Here is a 12,916-nt window from a genome sequence, read left to right as displayed (position 1 = left end):
GCTACGCTCTGCTGCACCCACAACACCAGCCTTAGCGGTCTGCCCTGTAGCGGCGGTTCACTCTGACCGCAATCCACGGGTGGCGTAGTCGGACATTTAAACATCAAAACCACATAAATAGTTCCGCCACTGGTTTGACCGCCCTGAGCCACGGAACCGGATCGCCGCCACGAAGACTACAACCACCAGCATCCACCAAAAAGGGTCCGGCTCCGGGTGTCCCAAGGCCCAGGGGGTGCGTCAGAACATTTTCATCACCTTTCACAATCACCAATGGGACAAGGCAGGGATGTCCTCTGTCCCCTCTCTTATACATCCTAGTGACGGAGCACCTGCTCTCATCAATTCGCCATAACCCCAAGTGCTCTCTATTTGCTGATGATGTCCTAGTATATATCACTCAATCACATATATCCATCCCTGCTGTTATGGCTGAAATAGATCACTTTGTTACATGGTAAAATTTTAAAATCAATGCAGCGAAGTCTGAGGCCCTCGATGTCTCCCTCCCTAAATCCATATAGGATTCCATCCAGTCCAACTTTCCCTTTGCCTGGCCCTCACAGGGTATCAAATACTTAGGAATTCCTATTCATAGAGACCTCTCCCATCTATGTTATCTTAATTTTGGGCCCTTTATTGAACAATTCCATACAGACCACGGTTGGCAAGTTGGAACTGTGAGATTCACTACGTGCACCACTGGTATTTTGTGGAAAAGCACATGTAAGATTCTGCAACAGTCTCTGCTGATACTCCTGCATGCGTGCATCCCTTTCTATGGCAGGAATAATTTCTGCAAATTTACTTTTGTACCGGGGATCTAACAGTGTGGCAACCCAGTAGTCAGGATTATTTCTAATTCTCACAATTCGAGGGTCATGTTGCAGGTAGTGCAGCAAGAAGGCACTCATGTGTGTTGCGCATCCAGGAGCACCAAGTCCCTGTTGTGTTGGTGGCGAGGTAACAATCATGCTTCCTTCCTCTGTCCTCTCCCCCCAACCTCGCACAACAGAAATGTGATCAAGGTCTCCCTCATCTGATGAGTCTTCCATCAGTTCGTCCTCCACTTCTTCCTGGGCTCCTGCACCTTCCTCACTAGTTTGGCTGCTACCATGTGCCCTGGTAAAATCATCTCCCCCACCCTCACATGCCTGCCGCCCTGGTGCTGCCGACCGTCTGGACCTTGCAGATGTTAGCCCTTCCGCATACAACTCCTCCTCCTCTACTTCCTCCACCTCCTCTTGTGCCACCACCTGACTCCGAATTCTGTTTAACATGTGCTCCAGCATGTAAATCACCGGAATAGTCATGCTGATAATGGCATCGTCAGCACTAAACATCTTCGTCGCCATTTCAAAACTGTGCAGAAGGGTGCATAGGTCCCTGATCTGAGACCACTCCTCCAGCGTGATTTGCCCCACCTCTGAATCTCGTTGGCCCAGGCTATACGTCAGAACGTATTGCACCAGGGCTTGTCGGTGCTGCCACAGTCGCTGCAACATGTGCAGAGTTGAATTCCACCGGGTAGGCACATCGCATTTTAGCCGGTGAAGTGGCAGGCCCAACGACTTCTGTAGAGATGTAAGTCGCTGAGCTGCGGGATGCGAACGGCGGAAGTGAGCACACAGTGACCGTGCCCTCTGCAGAAGGCCATCTAGTCTGGGATAGTGGGCTAAAAATTGCTGGACAACCAGGTTCAACACGTGAGCCATACAAGGCACGTGTGTGACATTGCCCCGGCGAAGGGCCGCACCCAGGTTTGCAGCATTGTCGCACACGGCCTTCCCTGGTTTCAGGTCCAGTGGAGACAACCATTCATGAAATTGGTTCTCCAGAGCTGACCACAACTCCTCAGCTGTGTGACTCACATTTCCCAGACATTTCAATGTAAAAACCGCCTGATGACGTTGAGCCCTACTGCCAGCATAGTAAGGAGGTGTGCAGGATCCCTTCTGCGCAGTTAGAAAGCTTGTGGCATGACCAGACAGGCTTTGGGTGCAGGTGGAAGACCGAGAGGAGGTTGAGGAGGCAGAAGCAGTGGAGGAAAAATGACATAAAGAGGATTGACGCACAACTCGTGGGGACGGCAAGACTTGGACAGCAGCCCCTTGTCCTGCTGTCACCATAGTTACCCAGTGCCCAGTCAGCGACATGTAACGCCCCTGTCCATGCCTACTCGTCCAAGTGTCTGTGGTGAAATGCACCCTGTCACACACAGAGTTTCTCAAAGAAGCGGTGATGTTGTGTGCGACATGCTGGTGGAGCGCAGGCACACCTTTCTTTGAGAAGTAGTGCCGACTGGGCATCTGGTACTGGGGCACTGCGACGGACATAAGGTCTCGAAAATCCTCTGTGTCCACCAGGCGGAAAGGCAGCATTTCTGTAGCCAAGAGCTTGCAGATGGTGAAATTCAACCTCTTAGCTTTCTCATGGCTAGGAGGAAATGGTCTTTTACTTGTCCACATCTGAGGGACCGAGGGCTGGCTATTGTGCTTAGACGGGGTTGATAAGGGTGTCCCCGGCAAACTGCCGGTCTGTGAGGAAGATGCAGGCGGACATGTTAGGTTGCCTTGATCCAAAGGTGGTGCTATCGATGTCGGACAGCGCTCAAGACCAGCTGGTGTTACCACCTCCAAAGAAAATGATGACCTGCCAATCACGCTGGCTGTTGCGGGTAAAGAGGTGGCAGGTCTGCACCCCAAAACAGGTGTGACTGCTGTCCCCCCAGTCACAGAGGATGAAGAGGCCGCGGATGCACAAGATATGGCAGACGGTGGTTGGCCCGGCCGGCTAGACCGCATTGTAGCACACTGAGCTTCCCACTGCAACTTATGCTTCATGTCCATGTGCCGGTTCATGCATGAAGTACTCAAACTATGTATTTTTTGGCCTCTACTTAGCTTTTGCTGACAAATGTTACAGATAACACGAGTTGGGTCATCTTTATCGATCTGAAAAAATGCCCAGGCTATGCAAGGCTTAGCACCCATGCGACCTGAAGAGCCACCACGACTTGTGGTGAGAGGCAGAGTTGTGTTTGAGGATGCAGTTGTTGACGTGCTTCCAGTACTACGTCTCTGTCCAGGAAGGCGCAACCTGACCTCGTCGTCACTAGCATCTTCCTCCACCTCCTCTGCTGACCTCATCTCTTGGCTGACTGTGGGTTGACAGTAAGTGGGATCTCCGACCTCATCATCATCACCCTGTGCGTTATCACACCCGTCGTCCTCAGAGCCAACCTGTTCCTGCCCTGACAAAAAACTAAAGTTGTCGCTCCAATCAGGTATTTGAGTCTTATCATCGTCTTCCTCATTGTCTCCACCAACAGGAGTTACAGTTTGGGAATGAGGGTCTACATTATGGTCAGAACCTTCTGCGTCTGGTCCTGGATCCGACTCATAAAGATTCTGGGCATCAGTGCAGATCATTTCCTCGTCTGGATTCACAGAAGCGCTGGAGTCGACCTCTGATTCCCAGGCTATAGTATGAGTAAACAGCTCTGCAGACTCAACCATCTGTTCTACCTCATACTCAGACGGGCAGCTGGAGATTTGGGAGCTGTGAGGAAGCAAGTGCGATTTGGGTGACACCTTTGAGGACTGGAGTATTTGTGATGTTGAAGTTGATGTGGAGGAGAGCCCACTTAAAGGAGCACTTGATATCCGTTGAAGCACCTGCTGTTTTTGTGCCTCATCTGGAATTTGTAGCGATTGGCGTGGCCGTAAGAAAGGCATCTTATCACATTGTCCGCTAAAAGAAGTAGACATTTTAGTTTGGCTGGAAGATGGTCTTTCTTCTGCACCCACCCCACGGGCACAACCTTTTTTCCCCTTCCCAACACGCCTATTCCCCTTTCCACCAGCAGCAGGCCTTTTTCCACTCATTTTGGTGGTTAACTAATTCACAACTCTGGAGTTGTTTGCACAAAAAAACAATGGATGGTAACCGAGCAGAGCTGAGTGGCCAAACTGTGGTATTAGGCCAAAACTATTGGCTGGGTTAGATGCAGAAAAAAATTATTTTTAATTTGCAACCTGATGGAGGTCAGTATAGATGGACTAATAGACCAAGTCCCACACACCGCTAGAAGCCCAAATATTTTTTCAGAGCTAGATGCAGAAAATTTTTTTATTCAATTTGCAACCTGATGGAGGTCAGTATAGATGGACTAATAGACCAAGTCCCACACACTGCTAGAAGCCCAAATATTTTTTCAGAGCTAGATGCAGAAAAAAATTATTTTTAATTTGCAACCTGATGGAGGTCAGTATAGATGGACTAATAGACCAAGTCCCACACACTGCTAGAAGCCCAAATATTTTTTCAGAGCTAGATGCAGAAAAAAATTATTTTTAATTTGCAACCTGATGGAGGTCAGTATAGATGGACTAATAGAACAAGTCCCACACGCTGCTAGAAGCCCAAATATTTTTTCAGAGATAAATGAAGAAAAAAATTATTTTTAATTTGCAACCTGATGGAGGTCAGTATAGATGGACTAATAGACCAAGTCCCACACACTGCTAGAAGCCCAAATATTTTTTCAGAGCTAGATGCAGAAAAAAATTATATTCAGTTTGCAACCTGATGGAGGTCAGTATAGATGGACTAATAGAATGATGCTATGCCCAAAAGATTTTACTTCACTAGGTGCAGTAAAAAAATTGGTATTCTATACACAGGTGGTATATCTTGCAACACAGATAGGCTACTCCACTGACTAACACACTCTGCAATAGGCCAAAAAGGATTAGCTTTGCTAGATTCAGCCAAATGCTGTGAAAAAAACTTGCACAGCACTGGCACAGACCTGCCTGGCAAAAACTGATAGGAACTCATGTAACCTAGTCCTGAAAAGGACTCCAATTACAATTAGTCTTTACTCCCACAATCTATCTATTCAAGAGCACAGACCTGCCTGATAAAAGTCGTAGGAAATGCTGTAACCTAGTCCTTAAAAGGACTGCAATCACAACTATTCCCTACTCCCAAGCTATCTGTATATTTGTGCGAAAATTGGCTTGAAATTAACAAGGTATAGCGCACACAGCAACAGCGGTGCCGTCTAACACGCAGCTGCAGCAGTGAGAAAATGGTGGCGACGGGGAAAATGGCTTGGTCTTATAGGGCAAGGACATGTGACATACACTGCCAATCACACATGCCCTTGCTTGTGTGAAAAAAAGCACTTCGCTCCGTGTGTGCGCTGCTGATAGGCTGACAGATTGCACCTCCCCACTGCAAATGCGGGAAAGAGAAAAAAAAATGGAGATCTTCATTGTTCCTGCAGAGATCCATCCCCTGCCCCTCCCCCCGCCCCGCTGTACACTCAAACTGCATATTAACATTAATTTTCATCATTACTGAGAAAAAATCCAGTTATGATTTTGGTGCACGAACAGTTATCGAACATAACCTCGAACAGCCGAATTTTTCTCAAATTGTTCGTGTTCGCCGACCGGCTCGAACACCGCCCAAAACAGCTCGAATTTGAGATTGGCGAACAGTTCGAGTAGAACAACGCTCATCTCTAATTAAGACCATCTTGTTAAGCTACTGTGACCTCCACGCCTCTTCCACGGGGCATTGATATTGTCTTTTTATTCCACTGTAACCTCCACCACTCTTCCAAGGGGCATTGAAACTGTCTTGTTAAGCTACTTTGACCTCCACGTTTCTTCCGAGGGGCATTAAAACCGTCTTGTTAAGCTAGTGTGACCTCCACGTCTTTTCCAAGAGGAATTAAAACCGTCTTGTTAAGCTACTGTGACCTCCACATTTCTTCCACGGGGCATTGATATTGTCTTTTTTTTCCACTGTAATCTCCACCACTCTTCCAAGGGGCATTAAAACCGTCTTGTTAAGCTACTGTGACCTCCACCACTCTTCCAAGGGGCATTAAAACTTTCTTGTTAACCTACTGTGACCTCCACGTCTCTTCCAAGGGGCATTAAAACCATCTTGTTAAGCTACTGTGACCTCCACGTCTTTTCCAAGGGGCATTAAAACCGTCTTGTTAAGCTACTGTGACCTCCACGTCTCTTCCACAGGGCATTGATATTGTCTTTTTATTCTACTTCGACCTCCACCACTTTTCCAAGGGGCATTGAAATTGTCTTTTTATTCCACTGCGATCTTCACCACTCTTCCAAGGGGCATTAAAACCATCTTGTTAAGCTACTGCGACTTCCACCACTCTTCCAAGGGGCATTGATATTGTCTTTTTATTCCACTGCGACCTCCACCACTCTTCCAAGGGGCATTGATAATGTCTTTTTATTCCACCGAGACCTCCACCACTCTTCCAAGGGGCATTAAAACCGTCTTGTTAAGCTACTGCGAACTCCACCACTCTTCCAAGGGGCATTGATATTGTCTTTTTATTCCACTGCAACCATTATGGGTCAGTCCTAACTCTAATATTAAAACCTTACCATTTGTCAAGTGACATGCATATGGACAAGGGCAGAGAGACTGAACCCGTAGTAGAGACAAAGACCTGAGAGGCAGAATGAACCTTTCAGCTCAGACAAAGGGCGGCCACACCCTTAAATGCACTAAAGCACACTAAACTGCTATTTACCCATTTACTTCCAGTTATTTGGATATTTTGCCTTTTTTTTGTTTTTTCTCTGTCTAGTGGCCTTATGTGAACATGCATTTACAATTTGCATGCACATCAATTTACGTTTTAGTTCTGACTCCCAGGTTTTTTCTTTGCAGTTTAGTGTGCTCATGGCTACTGAGACTTGACCCTGTGGAAGACAGTAGGGTGGTTGTGGTGGCAAAGTGACTGGAAGCATTATCTGCTATCCAACCAACAAACTTTTGGCACTGCTCTGTGTTCAATAGTGGTGTTCTGCGGTCCCCTAGTAATTGGGACAAGAAGGTCGAGAGTAGAGATGAGCGTTGTTCGACTCGAACTGTTCGCCAATCTCAAATTCGAGCTGTTTTGGGCGGTGTTCGAGCCGTTCGGCGAACACGAACGATTTGAGAAAAATTCGGCTGTTCGAGGTTATGTTCGATAACTGTTCGTGCGCCAAAATCATAACTGGATTTTTTCTCAGTAATGATGAAAATTAATGTTAATATGCAGTTTGAGTGTACAGCGGGGTGGGGGGAGGGGCAGGGGATGGATCTCTGCAGGAATAATGAAGATCTCCATTTTTTTTTCTCTTTCCCGCATTTACAGTGGGGCGGTGCAATCTGTCAGCCTATCAGCAGCGCACACTCGGAGCGAAGTGCTTTTTTTCACACAAGCAAGGGCATGTGTCATTGTCAGTGTATGTCACATGTCCTTGCCCTATAAGACCAAGCCATTTTCCCCGTCGCCACCATTTTCTCACTGCTGCAGCTGCGTGTTAGACGGCACCGCTGTTGCTGTGTGCGCTTATACCTTGTTAATTCAAGCCAATTTTCGCACAAATCCACAGATAGCTTGGGAGTAGGGAATAGTTGTGATTGCAGTCCTTTTAAGGACTAGGTTATAGCATTTTCTACGACTTTTATCAGGCAGGTCTGTGCTCTTAAATAGATAGATTGTGGGAGTAAAGACGAATTGTAATTGCAGTCCTTTTCAGGACTAGGTTACATCAGTTCCTATCAGTTTTTGCCAGGCAGGTCTGTGCCAGTGCTGTACAAGTTTTTTTCACAGCATTTGGCTGAATCTAGCAAAGCTAATCCTTTTTGGCCTATTGCAGAGTGTGTTAGTCAGTGGAGTAGCCTATCTGTGTTGCAAGATATACCACCTGTGTATAGAATACCAATTTTTTTACTGCACCTAGTGAAGTAAAATCTTTTGGGCATAGCATCATTCTATTAGTCCATCTATACTGACCTCCATCAGGTTGCAAATTGAATATAATTTTTTTCTGCATCTAGCTCTGAAAAAATATTTTGCCTTCTAGCAGTGTGTGGGACTTGTTCTATTAGTTCATCTATACTGACCTCCATCACGCTGCAAATTCAAAATAATTTTTTGTCTGCATCTAGCTCTGAAAAAATATTTGGCCTTCTAGCAGTGTGTGGGACTTTTTCTATTAGTCCATCTATACTGACCTCCATCAGGTTGCAAACTGAATATATTTTTTTTCTGCATCTACCTCTGAAAAAATATTTGGGCTTCTAGTTGTGTGTAGGACTTGTTCTATTAGTCCATCTATACTGACCTCCATCAGGTTGCAAACTGAATACAATTTTTTTCTGCATCTAACCCAGCCAATAGTTTTGGCCTAATACCACAGTTTGGCCACTCAGCTCTGCTCGGTTCCCATCCATTGTTTTTTTGTGCAAACAACTCCAGAGTTGTGAATTAGTTAACCACCAAAATGAGTGGAAAAAGGCCTGCTGCTGGTGGAAAGGGGAATAGGCGTGTTGGGAAGGGGAAAAAAGGTTGTGTCCGTAGGGTAGGTGTTAAAGCAACAGTAACATCTGCAGAAGAAAGACCATCTTCCAGCCAAACTAAAATGTCTACTTCTTTTAGCGGACAATGTGATAAGATCCCTTTCTTACGGCCATGCCAATCGCTACAAATTCCAGATGAGGCACAAAAACAGCAGGTGCTTCAACGGATATCAAGTGCTCCTTTAAGTGGGCTCTCCTAAACATCAACTTCAACATCACAAATACTCCAGTCCTCAAAGGTGTCACCCCAATCGCACTTGCTTCCTCACAGCTCCCAAATCTCCAGCTGCCCGTCTGAGTATGAGGTAGAACAGATGGTTGAGTCTGCAGAGCTGTTTACTCATACAATAGCCTGGGAATCAGAGGTCGACTCCAGCGCTTCTGTGAATCCAGACGAGGAAATGATCTGCACTGATGCCCAGAATCTTTATGAGTCGGATCCAGGACCAGACGCAGAAGGTTCTGACCATAATGTAGACCCTCATTCCCAAACTGTAACTCCTGTTGGTGGAGACAATGAGGAAGACGATGATGAGACTCAAATACCTGATTGGAGCGACAACTTTAGTTTTTTGTCAGGGCAGGAACAGGTTGGCTCTGAGGACGACGGGTGTGATAACGCACAGGGTGATGATGATGAGGTTGGAGATCCCACTTACTGTCAACCCACAGTCAGCCAAGAGATGAGGTCAGCAGAGGAGGTGGAGGAAGATGCTAGTGACGACGAGGTCAGGTTGCGCCTTCCTGGACAGAGACGTAGTACTGGAAGCACGTCAACAACTGCATCCTCAAACACAACTCTGCCTCTCACGACAAGTCGTGGTGGCTCTTCAGGTCGCATGGGTGCTAAGCCTTCCATAGCCTGGGCATTTTTTCAGATCGATAAAGATGACCCAACTCGTGTTATCTGTAACATTTGTCAGCAAAAGCTAAGTAGAGGCCAAAAAATACATAGTTTGAGTACTTCATGCATGAACCGGCACATGGACATGAAGCATAAGTTGCAGTGGGAAGCTCAGTGTGCTACAATGCGGCCTAGCCGGCCGGGCCAACCACCGTCTGCCATATCTTGTGCATCTGCGGCCTCTTCATCCTCTGTGACTGGGGGGACAGCAGTCACACCTGTTTTGGGGCGCAGACCTGACACCTCTTTACCCGCAACAGCCAGCGTGATTGGCAGGTCATCATTTTCTTTGGAGGTGGTAACACCAGCTGGTGTTGAGCGCTGTCCGACATCGATAGCACCACCTTTGGATCAAGGCAACCTAACATGTCCGCCTGCATCTTCCTCACAGACCGGCAGTTTGCCGGGGACACCCTTATCAACCCCGTCTAAGCACAATAGCCAGCCCTCTTTCCCTCAGATGTGGACAAGTAAAAGACCATTTCCTCCTAGCCATGAGAAAGCTAAGAGGTTGAATTTCACCATCTGCAAGCTCTTGGCTACAGAAATGCTGCCTTTCCGCCTGGTGGACACAGAGGATTTTCGAGACCTTATGTCCGTCGCAGTGCCCCAGTACCAGATGCCCAGTTGGCACTACTTCTCAAAGAAAGGTGTGCCTGCGCTCCACCAGCATGTCGCACACAACATCACCGCTTCTTTGAGAAACTCTGTGTGTGACAGGGTGCATTTCACCACAGACACTTGGACGAGTAGGCATGGACAGGGGCGTTACATGTCGCTGACTGGGCACTGGGTAACTATGGTGACAGCAGGACAAGGGGCTGCTGTCCAAGTCTTGCCGTCCCCACGAGTTGTGTGTCAATCCTCTTTATGTCAAAGTTCCTCCACTGCTTCTGCCTCCTCAACCTCCTCTCGGTCCTCCACCTGCACCCAAAGCCTGTCTGGTCATGCCACAAGCTTTCTAACTGCGCAGAAGGGATCCTGCACACCTCCTTACTATGCTGGCAGTAGGGCTCAACGTCATCAGGCGGTTTTTACTTTGAAATGTCTGGGAAATGTCACACAGCTGAGGAGTTGTGGTCAGCTCTGGAGAACCAATTTCATGAATGGTTGTCTCCACTGGACCTGAAACCAGGGAAGGCCGTGTGCGACAATGCTGCAAACCTGGGTGCGGCCCTTCGCCGGGGCAATGTCACACACGTGCCTTGTATGGCTCACGTGTTGAACCTGGTTGTCCAGCAATTTTTAGCCCACTATCCCAGACTAGATGGCCTTCTGCAGAGGGCACGGTCGCTGTGTGCTCACTTCCGCCGTTCGCATCCCGCAGCTCAGCGACTTACATCTCTACAGAAGTCGTTGGGCCTGCCACTTCACCGGCTAAAATGCGATGTGCCTACCCGGTGGAATTCAACTCTGCACATGTTGCAGCGACTGTGGCACCGACAAGCCCTGGTGCAATACGTTCTGACGTATAGCCTGGGCCAACGAGATCCAGAGGTGGGGCAAATCACGCTGGAGGAGTGGTCTCAGATCAGGGACCTATGCACCCTTCTGCACAGTTTTGAAATGGCGACGAAGATGTTTAGTGCTAACGATGCCATTATCAGCATGACTATTCCGGTGATTTACATGCTGGAGCACATGTTAAACAGAATTCGGAGTCAGGTGGTGGCACAAGAGGAGGTGGAGGAAGTAGAGGAGGAGGAGTTGTATGCGGAAGGGCTAACATCTGCAAGGTCCAGACGGTCGGCAGCACCAAGGAGGCAGGCATGTGAGGGTGGGGGAGATGGTTTTACCAGGGCGCATGGTAGCAGCCAAACTAGTGAGGAAGGTGCAGGAGCCCAGGAAGAAGTGGAGGACGATCTGAAGGAAGACTCATCAGATGAGGGAGACCTTGATCACATTTCTGTTGTGCGAGGTTGGGGGGAGAGGACAGAGGAAGGAAGCATGATTGTTACCTCGCCACCAACACAACAGGGACTTGGTGCTCCTGGATGCGCAACACACATGAGTGCCTTCTTGCTGCACTACCTGCAACATGACCCTCGAATTGTGAGAATTAGAAATAATCCTGACTACTGGGTTGCCACACTGTTAGATCCCCGGTACAAAAGTAAATTTTCAGAAATGATTCCTGCCATAGAAAGGGATGCACGCATGCAGGAGTATCAGCAGAGACTGTTGCAGAATCTTACATGTGCTTTTCCACAAAACCCCAGTGGTGCACGTAGTGAATCTCACAGTTCCAACTTGCCAACCGTGGGACCGTCAAGTGTTCAGCACTCAAACCGTAACAGAACCACAGTATCTGCTGGTAACATCAATTTTGCGGAATCATTTCACCACTTTTTTAGCCCATCCTTTGCAAGGCCACAGGAGACAAGAAGTCTGACACATAGTCAACGCCTAGAGACGATGGTACAGGAGAATCTCCAAGTAAACATTGAAGCCATAACTGTGTCACTGGACCCTTGCTCTTTTTGGGCTTCCAATCTGGATAAATGGCCGGAGCTAGCCACTTACGCCTTGGAGATCTTGTCATGCCCCGCAGCCAGTGTTCTGTCTGAACGTGTGTTCAGCGCTGCTGGTGGTGTGCTGACAGATAAGCGCACACGGCTCTCCACTGATAATGTAGACAGACTCACGTTCATAAAGATGAACAAATCATGGATCCGAAACAACTTTTCTACCCCTGTGTCATCCTGGGGAGAGTAAAAGCTTAATGATTGGTTAAAATCACCCTACCAACCGTTTTAAGCTTTCAAATTACTAATCATGTTTATCTGTATCTTGGCTGGAAAATAATTTGGGCTTTGTAGCAGTGTGCAGCACTGATTCTATTAGGCCATCTATAATAAGCTCCACCAGATTTAAAATTACTAATCATGTTTATCTGTATCTTGACTGGAAAATAATTTGGGCTTTGTAGCAGTGTGCAGCACTGATCCTATTAGGCCATCTATACTAAGCTCCACCAGATTTAAAATTAATAATAATTTTCAGCTGCATCTAGCCCGGAAAATAATTTTGGGGCTCCGAGATGCGCAAGACACATAAGTGCCTTCTTGCTGCACTACCTGCAACATGACCCTCATATTGTCAGAATTTGAAGCAATCATGACTACTGGGTTGCCACACTCTTAGATCCCCCAAACTTTTCGATCAACCTTTTCATTTTAATAAAGACCAAAAAAATGGTCATTTTTGAAATTATAAGCATTAGCAGGTTATTAGAAACTGAAATCAAACAGTTTTCAACTCAAAACTTTATTCTAGGTGACGTTACATTTTCACATAGGACCCCTTGTTCGAAAGGAGCTTCTGAACTCTCTCGTCCATTGAATTTGTCAGGTTTTGGATGGTTTCTGCTTCAATTGTTTTGCATGAGGACAGAATACCCTCCCAGAGCTGTTGCTTAGATGTGAACTGCCTCCCGCCATCATAGACACTCCTTTTGATGATGCTCCAGAGGTTCTGAATGGGGTAGAGGTCAGGGGAGCATGGGGGTCACACCATAAGTTTGTCCCCTTTTATGCCCATATCAGCCAGAGATGCAGATGTTTTATGTGCAGCATGAGATGGTGCATTATCATGCAAAAAAATGAT

The sequence above is a fragment of the Phyllobates terribilis genome, unplaced genomic scaffold, assembly GCF_046119375.1.
Source record: "Phyllobates terribilis strain yellow unplaced genomic scaffold, ASM4611937v1 Scaffold_2__4_contigs__length_985480577, whole genome shotgun sequence".
Lineage (NCBI taxonomy): Eukaryota > Metazoa > Chordata > Amphibia > Anura > Dendrobatidae > Phyllobates > Phyllobates terribilis.
This window is presented reverse-complemented; position numbering follows the sequence as displayed.